We start from the raw sequence: 6,815 nt of genomic DNA on the forward strand, positions 1-6,815 counted from the left end.
AGTGAGCTGAACTAGTTGCACAGCAGTTTAGTATTTCCTGATATGATGGAGACTATCCTGGCAAAGCGAACCGTCCATTCTGGCATGTGAACTTAAGTAATGGTGTGATAACAAATACTTGGAGACTAACGCTGTGATGAACTTTTCCAGTGTAAAGGTTCAGCTGCATTTTCCTGCTATTGTGCCGAGAGAGAAAATATTAACATACAATTTTGAAAACAAAAATCCACTGAGTTTTTAAGTTTCAAATAAGTGAAAAGATTTTGCTAACACTTTCCAGGAAAAAAAAAAGAAACAAACTATGACGGGGTGGGGATCAAATACGGAGGATTTTTTTGCCTCATCTGTGGCATTCCTAGGAACTTACAACGTTTGGAAAGCAAGAAGAAAAATCCTTCGGTTGCTAGCTATCCTCTTGTCCCTAGCTATGAAGAAAAGCCTCCTCCTCAGATCGGGTACAGTCTAAAACCTGGCCGTGCTCCTCAGCGAAGGCTGCGGGATAAAGCCTCAACATGTGCGGCTGCCTCGGGCTGGAACCACCCAGAGTGCCGCCCAACTGCAGGTTAAATTGCTCAGATGCCTCACAGTCCCCGGCCACCTTTCCACTGTGCCCGGGGGAGATCAGCAAGTCTCCTGTGAGCACCTGGGAAAGTGCCTGGGATCATTTCAACGCCAAGAAGCACGAAGATGGGTGCTCAAGTATGTATGGGACAGGGCAGAAATGGCATGGCCAGTGGGGCTATGCACCAGAAGCCCTCATTCTGAGCTATTTTATTCTTACCGTAGTGCTGAAATTAGCTTCTGTACATTATTTCAGTTTTAGCATTTTAAATATGCAAGCTCTCTGGCCACTGGATGACGCCAGAAGTGTCAGATTCACTTTAGGAATATCAATGTATTTGCACAGAAAGCAAAAAAATCCTACACCTCGTTTTGGGCCTACATTGCAGTTAATCCTTGCTTGACACCTGGAAACATAGATATTCTCCTAAACGCCCCTCCTAGCTATATGAGATAATTTGCATGCAGTGCGATTTCATCTCCTCATGTCTTCTTTCCTACCTTACCTTCAAACACGGTTGTATTGACTGCCTGTTCCTTCTGTTGGGAAAAAAAAAGTAGTTTATTATAACCAAAGGCTATTGTAACATATGGACACAAGCTCTGCTTCCCCAACAGATCCATCCTGAGACAGTAAGGATGGAGCGAAAGGGCAGACTGTTAGGGTTTCTGGGGTACCTCTGTTTGATGGAAACATTTTACTATTAAGTTTAATTGGAGAAACTAATTGAAGAAAAGGCTTTATGCAGAAAGCCCAGTCTGGGCCTGAGCCTGCCCACACTGGACTGCCCTGTTGCAGTTCAGTGTGTTGACCAAACTATGGGACTATACAACGGCTACCGCCAAGCCTACAACATCCCTCTTACCCCTCAGCTACGCCTGTGTATTGGTTTTGTGTGGCAAGGTTTTGGTAGCGGGGGGGATTATAGGGGTGGCTTCTGTAAGAAGCTGCTGGAAGCTTCCCCTGTGTTCAAGAGAGCCCATACCAGCCGGCTCTAAGACGGACCCACCGCCGGCCAAGGCCGAGCCAATCAGCGATAGTGGGAGCGACTCTGTGATAACATTTTTAAGAAGGACAAATAAAAAAGTTGGGACAGAGAGATACAGCTGCCGGAGAGAGGATTGAGAACATGTAAGAGAAACAACCCTGCAGACCCCCAGGTCAGTGAAGAAGGAGGAGAGGAGGTGCTCCAGGCGCCGGAGCAGAGATTCCCCTGCAGCCCGTGGTGATGAAGACCATGGTGAGGCAGGCTGTCCCCCTGCAGCCCAGGGAGGCCCACGGTGGAGCAGATCTCCACCTGCAGCCCGTGGAGGACCCCATGCCGGAGCAGGTGGGTTCCCGAAGGAGGCTGTGACCCTGTGGGAACCCCGCGCTGGAGCAGGCTCCTGGCAGGACCTGTGGATCTGTGGAGAGAGGAGCCCACGGAGCAGGTTTTCTGGCAGGACTTGTGACCCCACAGGGGAACCCCGCTGGAGCAGCGTGCTCCTGAAGGACTGCACACTGCGGAAAGGACCCAGGCTGGAGCAGTTTGTGAAGAACTGCAGCCCGTGGGAAGGACCCACGTTGGAGAAGTTCGTGGAGGACTGTCTCCTGTGGGTGGGACCCCACACTGGAGCGGGGGAAGAGTGTGATGAGTCCTCCCCCTGAGGAGGATGAAGCAGCAGAAAATAACGTGTGATGACCGTAAACCCCCATCCCCGTCCCCCTGTACCGCTGGGGGGTGTTGGTAGAGAATCCAGGAGTGAAGTTGTGCCCGGGAAGAAGGGAGGGGTGGAGGGAGGGTGTTCTGAGATTTGGTTTTATTTCTCATTACCTTACTCTGGTGATTTGTAATAAATTGAGTTAATTTTCCCCAAGCTGAGTCTGTTTTGCCCATGACGGTAATTGGTGAATGATCTCTCCTGTCCTTATCTCAACCCACAAGCTTTTTGTTATATTTTTCTCTCTCCTGTCCAGCTGAGGATGGGGGAGTGATAGAACGGCTTTGGTGGGCACCTGGCGTCCAGCCAGGGTTAACCCATCACAGCCTGAAACACAGACCGACCTTGTGCCAGCACCTATGTTACTCTCTCTCTTTTTGTGAACAGGCAAACCAATCTCTCAAACTTTCTTGGTGGGGCTTTTCAAGGTACAGCTCCACTGAGATTGCTTGGAGGTTGCTACAGGCAGTTTAGGACAGAGAACCCTCACAGAATTATTCTTCTCACAGTTTTCTCAAGCGTTGGTTAAATTTCTAGTAAAGTTCAGGAAGAGTTTCCAGGATCAAAGTGGGCTGCGGCTTGACGCCACTGGCCTTTCTGCTCCAGCATCTCTCCCTCTGGCTGGCTCCCACCTGGGAGCCAACTACCCCAGTCTTCATTTTTGCCCATACAACCACTTGTGGGACTGTGTAAGCTGATGAGGGAAGTCATGAAGTTTAATTTTTTTCCCCAAAGAGGTTCATAAAGCCTGGATCGGTTCTCTCCAGTTCACAGAGTGGTCCTGCTGCCATCACATAGTGCAACTGGAGGCACAAAGGCAAGAACGGCTCAAGCCAGTCTTGTCACCCTGGCAAACGTATGGGGAAACCATGGTGTCCCCCAGTCACCACAGTCCTGAGGCCAGGCCCAGGGCTGCAGTTACATGAAACATTGCTTCAGCAGGAGAACCATCTTGAGAAGGTCCTCTTGCCATAGCCCGGAGCGCCGGAGTGAGCCCAGCAGGAGCCAGCTTGAGAAGGGGGGTCACTGTGAACCCCACTCGCGTTCGCAGTCAGGTGCAAAACCCCACAAGTGCTTGCGTCAGCACTACTTAGGCAAAGCAATATGTAGCCCAGGGCTTTGCGCTGTCTCTGCTGTCAGCAGAGAGGATTGTGCAAAGGGTCCTTGCTTGCCCAGACCTCGGAGCATGTCCGTACTGCACCAGAGCCTGCAGTTCTTGTGGGTGAAGAAAACTGGCTGTCTGGAAGTTATTCTCCCAGTTTTCTAGTCGAGTAGTAAAACGGGTTTGCTATTGCGCTAGTGAAAGCCGATATGGGAAATGTGCATCCTTGCCGTTTCAGCAGGCTTTAACTACAACCTCCCCACAAGAAATTGGTCTATCTCATCATGTCTCCAATCCACTAAATGTGAATCAGAAGCACAGCAGGGCATGAAGCAGTTCTCCTCTAACAGGATTTTGCCAAATTAGGGTTCTTATCCAGTTCCCAAACTTGCTGGGATACATGGCTTTGTTCTCTCTGATTTGATGCAGGTGTTCAAGGTCAGGTCTCATCACTGCAAGCGAGTACCATGACCACTGACTACAAGCTGCCTTGACCACAGATGTGGAGTAAAAGCAATTTTTTTGTGTGTGTTCATGGTGGATCGGTGATTGTACAGAGGGATCTTCGTTGAAGAGTTATATCAGCTCATCAGCATATGTGTCAAGAAGCAAAAAGGGGGAAAAAAAAATCTGTTTGGGGGAATGCAGAGGGCATGCCCTGGGAGTCAGGAAGACCAAAAAGCCAGAGTGAAAGTTGTAAATGGTTTTAAAGGTATACAGATGACATCTGCGTAATTAATTACCCTGATTTAAGTTACACCGATTTTTTTGTGTGTAGATAACGCCGAAGGCTACGCTGTTATCTTAGAGGAATGTTTGTGTCTGGAGATTCATTCTCACCTTGCCAGTAATAAACCTTCCCTGGAGTTTCTGAAACATTAATTATAGTTTTGTAACGTGCAAGTTTTGCAACCAGCTCAAGGTAATTCTCTATAACACTGAGCTGTGACAGAAACAAATTAATCGCTGATTTGAAAACCGACAGTTGCCTAGGCATGAGCACTCAAGACTTTATTATGTTTGTGATGTATAAATAAAATGGGTCTCACCGTACTTGCCAGCCCGCCTGCCTACATACACCCTCCGACATAGCTAGCACCTGGGAAGAACCAGCTCCCTCCAGCTAAAAAGCAAGCACCAACAAACACAAGCAGGAGGAAGAATTAAAAGTGAAGATCTCCGATGCATCTGGACATCGCTTGAGAGTATTTCATCCATGGGCTTTTCTCACTGAGGTGCCACCGGGTCACAGGGGTTCCCACCAATGCTGCTCCCTGCTCCAGCCCTGGCACATCCCGAGTGCAGAGAGCTGCTTTGTAACAGGACCTCCTTTAGATCCATGGCTTTTGTCTCTTCCACATCAAATCCTTTAGCTCAGATCATGAAACAAGCCTAAACGGACAAATTTCACCACCACCACCACTCCCCCAGAAAAAAAAGGGAGGAAGATTTTTTTATGTCCAGATTTGTCAAGTTACCACATTGGACTAAAAAATAAAAAAAAGAACAGTGATTTTTAGATCGTACAGAAGAATATAGATTCTCCTTAGCCCTTTTCACGTCTCTGCTGTCTTGAGGAGGGTATTGTAGCTTCCCACCTGGCCACTGTAAGGCTGCCTATCCTCCTTGGCCATCTGGGATGGAGCTAAATTCCCACTGGCATTATATTTCTTAATTAGCACAATCCTTCAAATTGCAGTGGCTTTCCTGCAAGCCACAACTTGTTCAGGACTGTGGCAGATCTTTCTAAATTGTGTAAGAAATGTCAGCTCTTTTACTAGATACAACTTACAGCTCCTGAACAGCTTTTCATAGAGACATGCTAAAAATACAGGTAACAGCTGTGATATCGAAAGTGTTTCCTCTTCTTGACTTCCTGTGCCCTTTTGTTGGTCTTGAGGGACCTGCTATCACCTCCAAAAGGAGAAAGGTGATGACACCAATTCAGAAATGAAGGAAGTGAAGCTATGTGTGTCAGTAAAAAAAAAGAAGAAATATTTTGCCCATGGGACTGATGAAAAGGAAAAAAATAATTACTTAACTAGATGAGAAACAAATGTGGTATGAACAATGCTGTACGTCCAGTACCAGGTGTAGATGGTAAAAATGTCATGTCACAGGAAAGACAAACTGGTCTTTTATTATGGTGGGAGGGTGACATATCCACACCTGAACACAAAATGCTTCACAGCATCACAGAGTGGTTGAGGTTGGAAGAGACCTTCAGAGGCCATCTGGTCCAACCTCAAGCAGGGCCATGTGGAGCCGGTTGCCCAGGAACGTGACCAGATGGCTTTTGAACACCTCCAAGGATGGAGACTCCACATCCTTCCTGGGCAACCTGTGCCAGCGCTCCATCACACCTCCAGTGTTTCCTGGAGTTTAAAGGGAACCTCTTGTGTTTCAGTCAGTGCCCATTACCTCCAGAACTGGCTCTGGGCACCACTGGAAAGAGCCTAGCTCCATCCTCTTTCCACCCTCCCTTCAGGCATTTACAGACATCGATGAGATCCCCCCCCCCCCCCCCCCCCCCCCTCTGAGCCTGTTCTTTCCCAGGACGAACAGTCCCAGCGCTGGCAGCCTTGCCTTACAGGCGAGATGCTCTGGTCCCTTCTTCACCTCGGTGGCCCTTCGTTGGACTCTCCAGTCTCTCTCGTCGGGGCGAGCCCAGCGCAGGACGCAGCTCTCCAGGGATGGCCACACCACCGCTTCCAAATCCATCGCTAACTGCGGAAGATGTTAAGCACAAACCACTACAACAAATTAATTTTTTTTTTTCTGACTGTAGAACTTGATAGTGTGTAAATGGGAATTTTATCAGCTAAGGAAGACACAGAGCAATTAGCATCGACAGTCAATAAAGACTAACGGCCTATGCCAGCTCCGTAGGACTGGGGGGGGGGGGGGGGGGGGGCAAAAATCTAACGCCGTTCGCACATCTGTGAAAAGAAAGCGATTAATTCCGGGGCAATTAGTGTAATCGCATGCAAAACCACCTCAGTGTTGACGCGGGAGACGATGAGGAAGGAGTTAAAGGACAAGGAGGAGTGATGAGCAGCATGAGAAAACGTGAATAAACGCAGCGGCGCGGCCTCCCCCCCCCCCACCCCGGAAGGCGTGAGGAGCCCGCGGGGCCGCGGGCCGGGACAGGCCCCGCGGGCCGCCTCCTGTCAGGGCGGCGGGAGCCACCCCTGAGGGCTGAGGCGGCCACGGGGCCCGCCCGGCCACCGGGACACACGCCCGGCCTGGCCGCTGGCGACGCTCCGCCGCCTTCCCTCCCCGCCCGGGGCGACGGTAGGCCGCGGACCGGGGCCCTGCGGGCCGGGGGAAGCGGCGGCCGAGGCGGAGGTTCCCGGCGCAGGGCCGGGGCGGGAGCGGGGAGAAGCGGCGGGGAGGGGGGGGGGGGGGGGGGGGAAGGGGGGGCGGTCCGCCGTGGCCCGGCCCGGCCCCG

This window comes from Accipiter gentilis, chromosome 10 (genome assembly GCF_929443795.1).
Source record: "Accipiter gentilis chromosome 10, bAccGen1.1, whole genome shotgun sequence".
Classification (NCBI taxonomy): Eukaryota; Metazoa; Chordata; class Aves; order Accipitriformes; family Accipitridae; genus Astur; species Astur gentilis.